Genomic DNA, 9,818 nt, shown 5'->3' on the forward strand with positions numbered 1-9,818 from the left:
TCTACGCTGGAGAAACCGAATGCAGATTGGGTGAATGCCGGGATTCAGTCCATGGGCGAGATCCTAATCTTGAATGTTGGGTGACGCTCGCGTGCTGCTCTAGCACATTAACGCAAATGATGCATTTCAGTTACATTTCGATGTGCATGTGATAAATAAATGACGGTGGGGGGGGTGCGGGAAAGAGTTAGTGAGGGTCCAGCAGAACTCCCACTGCAGAGAGCAGGAAATCTTCTCCAAAGCTGCCATTCCGTGAAGGGAGTTGGCTGTGCTGAGACAGCACAGGCGCTGCCCGACCCGCTGAGATCCACTGGTAGATCCCAGCAGCTGGGGTCTCCTGTTGATTTAATCGCTTTCGTCATGCTGCCCTCATCCATCCAGGAACGTCACAGCTTATGGCCTTCATATTGAACTGTGCAGCTGGCTCAGGACGGGAACTAGCGAGAGTGAGAGGCGCTTTCAAAAGGCCCTGCGGTGTGGTACAGGTCGTCAGCGGAGCCTGCGAACCGAGGCCCTGCAATGCTGAATGCAGCTTTGCCCGTGCGGCGAGGCGCGGGCCCGCAGCATTGCTCCGAGATTGGTCCAGGCCCGGCCACGTCTCCACCACTGAGAAAATGTAGTAACGAAACGCAGCTTGTATTGTACCAGTGATTTGCTAACAATGTTTGTGTAACATTATACCGACCGAACCTGAGCCCTTGACAAACTGCAGACCAACAGCTGCATTACTGGTAGAATGCCAAATACACTGATTAAAACCATAAGATATAGTTCCAAAATTAGGCCATTTAGCCCATTGAGTTTTCTCTGCTATTTCATCACGGCTGATCCATTTACCTCTCAGCCCTAACCTCCTGCCTTCTTCCTGTATCCCTTCATGCCCTGACTCATCTAGAATTTATCAACCTCTGCCATAACTGACTGTGGCAAGGAATACCTCAGATTCACCACTCTCTGGCATAAGAAATTTCTCCTCATCTTCATTCTAAATGAATGTGGCTCTATTTTGAGGCTGTGTTCTCTGGTTTTAGACTTCCCCGCCATAGGAAACATCTCCACATCCACTCCATCAAGGTGTTTTAAGATTCAATCAGTCTAGATGAGATCCCCCTTCATTCTTCTGAATTCCAGTGAGCACAGAATCAGAACCATCAAATGCTCTTCATTTTATAAGCCTTTCGATCCCAAAATCACTTTTTTGAACCTCCTTTGAACCCTCTCCAATGCCAAAACATCCTTTCTTAGCAAAGGGCCTAAAATTGCTCACAATACTCCAAGTGAGGCCTCACCAATGCCTTATAAAACTTCAACATTACATCCCTGCTTTTATATTCTAATCCTCTTGAAATGAGTGCTAGCACCATATTTGCCACCCTCACCACTGACTCAACCTGCAAATTAACCTTTGGGGAATCCTGCATGAGGACTCCTAAATCTCTTTGCACCTCAGATTTTTGGATTTTCTCTTCACTTAGAAAATAGTCTGTGCTTTTATTTCTTCTACCAAAGTGCATAACTATACACTTCCAGACACTGAATTCCACCTGCCACTTCTTTGCCCGTTCTCCTAATCTGTCTAAATCCTTCTGTAGCCTTTCTGCTTCCTCAAAACTACCTGACCCTCCACATATCTTCATGTCGTCCGCAATCTTGGCCACCATGTCATCAATTCCATCACCCAACTCATTGGCATATAATGTAAAAAGAAGTGGTCCCAACACAAAGCCCAGTGGAATATCTCTAGTCACCAACCGCCAACCAGAAAAGGCTCCCGTTTTTCCCAGTCTTTGACTACTGCCAATCGGCCAATTCTCTATCCATGTTAGTATCTTTCCTGCAATTCCACAGGCTCTTAACCTGTTAAGCAGCCTCATGAATGAGGCTTGTCAAAGTCCTTCTGAAAATCCAAGTACACAATTGTAGCCCCCCGGCCACCCTCAGGGTCGCTCAGCTCGCTGTCATCTAGGGAAACAGCCCTCGGCCCCGCCAAACTGGGTAATAGTTTGTGTGGATGCTGTGTGATGTACCCCACCCCACCCAAATAACAGACAATACACCAGATACGATTAAATGATTTACAGTTTATAGATATTACTGGAACTATATAATTAATAGAGAATAAAATATAAAAGGAAAATAAAAGGCGCCACACTTATCAAAGTTCAATCTCTTCGTGCACACACAGTTGGAGCTCAGGACCCTTCTTCTTCACCCTGCGACCCCTCAGACCACCTCGACCGGCCGCCTGGGACCAACAACAGTGGTCGACCAGAGGCTCCACATGAGTCCGTCTCCGTCTCCTCTCCTCGCTGAACGCCCCGCTTGGGGTCCGACCCCATTAGTGGACTCACAGAACCTGGTCCATCCTCTGTCTCTCTCTCCCGCCTTCTGCCCCAAAACCCCGCACATACAATATCTTCAGATATACCAAAAACGTAACAACAATCCCAATTGGTTCATAACATCTTCTTATCACAGTCTAACCCAAAACAAGCTGCTAGTGCAAGAACTTTCTCAGCGTTTAACATAACAAAGAAGCATTGCCAAGTATAACATAACAAAGAAGCCATTTTAATTAGCCTCCGCAGTAACATAAAAGACGAAACCCCCTTACACAATATCCACCAATTATCTTTTGTCTAAACTGCTTGTTATTTATAATCATATAACCATATAACAATTACAGCATGGAAACAGCCCATCTCGGCCGTGCCGAACACTTACTCTCACCTAGTCCCACTGACCTGCGCTCAGCCCATAACCCTCCATTCTTTTCCTGTCCATATAGCTGTCCAGCTTAACTTTAAACGACAACATCAAACCTGCCTCAACCACTTCTGCTGGAAACTCGTTCCACACAGCTACCACTCTCTGAGTAAAGAAGTTCCCCCTCATGTTACCCCTAAACTTTTGCCCTTTAAGTCTCAACTCATGGCCTCTTGTTTGAATCTCCCCCACTCTCAATGGATAAGCCTATCCACGTCAACTCTATCTATCCCCCTCTTAATTTTAAATACCTCTATCAAGTCCCCCCTCAACCTTCTACGTTCCAAGAATTCCCACAGATTTTTCAGGGAAGATCTTCCCTTAAGGAAACCATGCTGACTTTAGCCTACTTTATCATGTGCCTCCAAGTACACAAAAACTACATGCTTAACAATCAATTTCAACGTCTTCCCAATTACTGAGGTCAGTCTAACTGGTCCATAATGTCCTTTCTCCTGCCTCTCTCCTTCTTGAAGAGTGAAGTGGAATTTTTGGAATTTTCCAGTCCTTTGGAACCATGCCAGAATGCATTGATTCTTGAAGGATTGTTACTAATGTCTTCACAAATGTCTTCAGCCACCTGTTTCAGAGCCCTACAGTGTAGAACATTTGGTTAGGTGACATTTCAATTTTCTGACCACATTCTTCCTTGTAATGACAATTGCACTTTCTTCTGCTCCCAACATTCTTGAACTTCCAGCATTCAGCTAGTGTCTTTCACAGTTAAGACTGATGCAAAATACTTATTCAGTTCATTGGCCATTTCCTCATCCCTCATTGTAACCTTTCCAGCATCATTTTGCAGCAGTCCAATATCTACTCTCGCCTCTCTTCTACACTTTATATGTCTGAAGAAAGTTTTGCTACCTTCTTTAATATTATTGGTAGCTTTCCTTCATGTTCCATCATATCCTTCTTTATGACTTCCTTAGTAGCATTCTGCTGGTTTTTATATGTTCCCCAATCCTCTAACTTCTCACTAATTTTGTTCTATTATACATTCTCTCTTTGGTTTTTATGTTGGCTTTGACTTTTCTTGTCAGCCATGGTTGGGTCATGTTGCTTTTAGAAAACTTCTTCTTCTTCTTCTTTGGGATATATCTATCCTGCACCTTCCAATTTGCTCCCAGAAACTCCAGCCATTGCTGTTTGCCATCATCCTTGATAGTGTTCCCTTCCAATCAATTTTGGCCAGCTCTCTTTCATGCCTCTGTGATTTTCTTTTACTCCACTGTAATACTGATACATCTCATTTTAGCATGTCCTTCTTGGATTGCAGGGTGAATTCTACCATATTCTGATCACTGGCCCTTCAGGGTATCTTTACCTTAAGCTCTCTGATCAATTCTGGTTCATTGCACAACACCCAATCCAGAAGACTGATCCCGTATTGGGCTCAACCATTAACTGCTCTAAAAAGCCATCTTGCAGGCATTTTAGAAATTTCCCCTCTTGGGATCCAGCACCAACCTGATTATCTGATTTTCACAATCTGCATATTGAAATCTCCCAAGACAATCGTAACATTGCCCCTTTGACATGCATTTTCTATTTCCAGTTGTAATTTGTCGACCATATCTTTGCTATTGTTTGGAGGTCTGTATGTAACACCCGTCAGTATCTGTGCAACATTCTGCCAATGGAAGCTTAGTGCTTGACAAACTGCAGAACAGCAGATGCATTACTGGAAGAATGCCAAATACACTGATTAAACACAAATACAGAATGCATCCTGCTGCTTGTTGTAAGATGTAGTGAAGAGGTGCTTGAAAGAACTGGAAGATCCCACTGAGATTGCACGTCTGGGTGTGGGAACTGAGCAATGGGGATTCTTGTGACTACCTGCTCCCAGGGTGAAAGCCCTGAAATTTAGCCTCATAAAATTCAAATCTGGGGCCAAATCATGCCCTCATTAAGGTTTCCAAATTCATAATACTAGGTTCATGACACACAAAACCATAGTTTGAAGTTTCTGGATAGCTGTTTCCAAGACTGTCTCTCAGTTGGGCAGCTCTTCTACCATGGCCCTGTAATTCTCCTTCTGTCCAAGGTCGATATACACCCTGATTCCCCATTTATAACTCTTCCACTGATCCCTTCCGATAACTATTAAACATATACCATGCTGGTATCCCTTATTTGCAATAGGGAAGGACTCCCCTTGTCCCATTATGATCAACTGTTAGACTCTCTTCCTCAACCTACTAATCATATTTTCTTTTTCTTTTGTTCGTTATTATTTCCTATAGGGATTAAATTTTGAGTTCAGTTTCCACAAATCCCACTCTTACTCACTTTTGTTCACCGGTGCGTCCTTTACCATTCAGCTTTAATCATAGATGCCCATATGTGTCTGGTCGCCATGCTGTAAGTGTCAGGATCACAGAGACAAACTGATCCACTCAGTAGACCATAGCACAGATTGCAGTGTATAGAACAGGATCGGGGAAGAATCTGGTACTTGCTATTCACCTAGAAAGGCCACATAGAGCAAAGAACAAACTTACTTTTTGGTGATCACTCCTCCGCCTGTGTTTCTCTGGGAGCAGGTGGTGACAAGAATCCCCATTGCTCAGTTTCCACACCCAGAGGCGCGATCTCGGTGGGATCTTCAAGTTCTTCTAAGCACCTCTTCACTACATCTTACAACAAGCAGCAGGGTGCATTTAGTACTCGTGCTTAATCAGTGTATTTGACATTCTTCCAGTAATGCATCTGCTGTTCTGCATTTTGTCAAGCACTCAGCTTCCATTGGCAGAACGTTGCACAGATCTTGATGGGTGTTACACACAGACCTCCAAACAGTAGCAAAGATATGGTCGACAAGTTACAACTGGAAATAGAAAATGCATGTCAAAGGGGTAATGTTACAAAAGTCATAGGAAATTTCAATATGCAGGCAGATTGTGAAAATCAGATAATCAGGTTGGTGCTGGATCCCAAGAGGGGAAATTTCTAGAATGCCTACAACATGGCTGTTACCTCACTATATGGCTTATTATGACCCAGCTAGAAATGGCAATTTTATGTATTAGATGGGTGGTGGGGTGGAGATATGTCTCTCCCAAATGCTGTGTAAGGCGCTACTTCCCTCTGCTAGCCTGCAGAACACCCTTGGGCAAGGTATAGCACCTGCTTAGCTCCCCATCCCAATCAGGGTCTTGTGAAGCCATGGGAACTGGTGGTGGATGATTGTATGAGCAGCTGATGCATATCATAAGCCCTGGTTATGCGAGCACTAATGCCAGATAGTCTATCTCTTTAAAGTATTGATAATGGCTGGGGTCACCCATCTTGTAAAGACATTGCCCAGAAGAAGGCAATGGCAAACTACGTATGTAGAACAATTTGACAGGAACAATCATGGTCAAAGGTCATGATCACCTATGTCATACAACATGGCACAAAATGATGATTATGATAATGCATCAGAAATTGGAACCGTATATCAATAAAGAAGTTGTTCTATGCACTTAAGAAATATAGTGGGTGATTCTGGTATTGCGATGGCAGCGAGACTTCCCCATAAGGTTCAGTGGATGATACAAGATCAGGAAACCTCGACTAGATCTAGCAATTTCCAGTGGTAAAGTGGCAAAGAACCTTGGACCAATGGTCAAGGGTCTGCGAGGACTGCCATGACAGAAGTTCATGGAAATAACTGGGTGGTGTCTGTGGTGACTGGAGGGAAGTAAGGGCTTTCTTCAGTACCTGGGGAGGAAGGCAACCTTTGAACAGAAAGGTGTCCCACAGGGCTGCTGTTCAGTGCTGATGTGGAATCTTTACTCTCCAAAGTCCCACTGCACTTTTGGGCCCTCCAGCCAAATGAAACAGGTAAGATCATCCCTAATGCTCCATCATCACTCAGGGTACAGTAGCCTCTTTCCCTGGAGACTGAAGACGTGAATTGATAGATTCTATATATCAAACATGCTATGCCCTGGTTTTATCACAAGGTGTATATCAAGTTTGTGAACAATGTATGATATGTATTTTACAAAATCCAGGAAAATCAGTGAAGGTGGGAAGATTTCATACATCACCCCCTGATGGAGAGTTCATGAACTTACAGATGAATTTTATGGAATTATGTCCATGTGAAGAATATAAATAGGTATTGTTCATATTGATGTTTTTACATGATGTGTTGAAACATTTCCTTGTCAAAAGAATGATGCAGTTACAGTAGCTAAATGTTTATTGAAGGAAATCATCCTGAGGTTCTGGAAACTGTCCTGCACAGTGGCCGAGGTTGTTGATCAGGGAAGAATTTGATAGAGGACAGTGGACAATGAATGAAAGGGAAAGAGGAGGGAGACAAATTACTGAATGTTAGAAATAACATGCACTGCCGGCGGCATTGGTGGAAGCGGATACAACAGGCTCTTTTAAGAGCCTCTTAGATAGGTACATGGAGCTTAGAAAAATAGAGGGCTATGCACTAGGGAAATTCTAGGCAGTTTCTAGAGTAGGTTACACGGTCGGCACAACATTGTGGGTCGAAGGGCCTGTAATGTGTTGCAGATTTCTATGTTCTATGTTCTATTTTATAACTAGAAGGTCAAGGGCCCCTGACTGCAGAGCAGTAAAGGTACAGTATGTATGGAACTGACAAATCTCAGTCCTCCCCATCTGCTTATTGGGTATGTGGTAATTGGGTCTGCCACTGGCTGCAGGACCTGTACCCTGAGTAATAGGGGAAGTCTAGAGAACTGTGGCCCTGGAAGTGATGTTGTTGTGTTGCCTACATAGTGCCCCTGCCTTGAATGCAATACTTGGTATCACTGCATCACCCTCCTCTGGTTCGGCAGCACCGAAGGTCCATAACAGAGAACAAGAGATTCAGAGATATGAGACTGCGAGATTGTCTCGGGAACTGATTAATATAGCATAGGTTTCGGAGAAAATAGCAAATGAGACTGCATATGCCTTTGATCAAACCCAACAAGCATTAACCAAGTTGTCTGCAGAACACAGTAGCATTATAAAACATAATGGATTTTGATTTTACTCTTTCAGAATAAAGGGGGCACTTGTGTTGCTGTACAGTATTTACATATCTGACAAATCAGGAACTATGACTCACTTGAAAACCATCTGAGAAGCTACCAAAGAGAATAAGAAGATAGGGGATCAGTATCACAACTATTACAGTCCAGGAGGTGGATGGTGGCCAGTATGACTCTGGGAGGATGGTGGATAACTATTCTGTATTATGATGTAACCTTTGATATTATAATAATGGCTGTTATTCTTCCATGATTTTTTTGTGTGAAATAACAGGACAAAAAGGAGGATATTAAGGAAACGAATGGGTACTCATTGAAGTGAACGGATGAACAGGGAATTTTGGGTAAGTCTTCAAAACTGTATCATCGCTTGATATTGTATTGTACCAGAGTGCTTTGCTAATGGTGTTTGTGCAACATTATGCCGATGGAATCTGAGTCCTAGACAAACCGCAGACCAGCAGCTGTGTTACTGAAAGCATGCCAAATACACAGGCCACCAGGATGCACCCTGTCCTTGATCTTGTGTTTAAATTTGGGACTATGCTGTCTGTTTTCAAAACCATCACCACTTCCTGTGCGGTGCTAGTTTTCCCTTACTGCAAGTAAAATAGATGTGCTTGTGATTGATCCACCCGGAGTTAATAGTTGTTTATTATACAACTTAGCGGAAAGGTGTTAAGACATCACCTCCTCCCCGATCACCTGCTCTTACCTGCACACGCACCTACATTCCCATTGCTTTGCCTTCTCACCACCATACCATAAAGCCATAAGACACAGGAGCGGAATTAGACCATTCAGTCCATTGAGTCTGCTCCACCATTTAATCATGGTTAATGGATCTTTCCCTCCCTTCTACCTGTAACCTTTGGTGCCATTATTAATCACAAACCGATCAACCTCCACTTCCGCTATACCAAAGTCTAGCCCTGAGCTGTAAGCAACAATGAATTCCACAGATTCACCACCCTCTGGCTAAGGAAATTCACCCTCAGCTCTTTTCTGAATGGATGTCCCTCTATTCTAAGGCTCATTAGAAAATAACCTAACCCTTTTATTCCGTCCACCGAACTGCATGACTTCCCTACTTTGTATTCTATCTGCCACGTCTTTGCCCATTCTCCTTCTGCAGACTCCATGCTTCCTTAACACTACCTGCCGCTCCACTAATTTCTGTATCGTCTGCAAACTTGGCCACACAACCATCAATTCCATCTTCCAGATTACTAGCATATAGCATGAAGAGCAGCAGACGCAACATCAACCCTTGCTAAAACACCACGTCACCAGCAGCCACACAGAAAATGCCCCTTTATTCCCAGTGTTTGCCCCCTGCCAGTCAGTCAATCTCTATCCAAGCTCGGATATTTCCTGTAATAATTCAGGCTCTTATCTTGTTTAGGAGCCTCATGAAAATCCAAGTGAACAATACCCCTTTTGTCTATCCTGCTTGTTAGCTCCACAAAGAATTTTAACAGATTTGTCAGGCAAGATTTGCCCTTAAGTAAACCATGCTGACCAGCCTATTTTATTGTGTGCCCCCAAGTACCCCACAGCTCATCCTTAATAATGGACTCTATCTTTTTGCCATCCACTGAAGAAGGCTAACTGACCTATAATTTCCTGTCTTATTTCCCTCCCTTCTTAAGAGTAGAGTGATGATATTCCTGTCCTTCAGAACTATTCCAGAATTTACCAATTCTTGAAAGGTCACTTCTAAATCCTCCCCAGTATGTTCAGCTGCTTCATTAAGAATTCTGGGGTGATGCCCATCTGGTATATAAGATAAAATTAATGACTTTTCTAACATCAGTTTTCCAGAGAGTGAACCTGCAGAAAGTATCTGGCACAGATGGTGTCCATGGTCATATCCTTAAATTAACTATTGGTGGTATTTGTAGATATTTCAACCCCTCTCTGCCTCAGTCTATGGTTCCCACCTTATTAAAGAAGACCACAATCAGCTAATATAAACAAGATACTTTGCCTTCACAGTTACCAAGGTGTGGCTCTGACATCTACCATCACAAAGTGTCTGAG

This window comes from Mobula birostris, chromosome 4 (assembly GCF_030028105.1).
Source record: "Mobula birostris isolate sMobBir1 chromosome 4, sMobBir1.hap1, whole genome shotgun sequence".
NCBI classification, from domain to species: Eukaryota; Metazoa; Chordata; class Chondrichthyes; order Myliobatiformes; family Myliobatidae; genus Mobula; species Mobula birostris.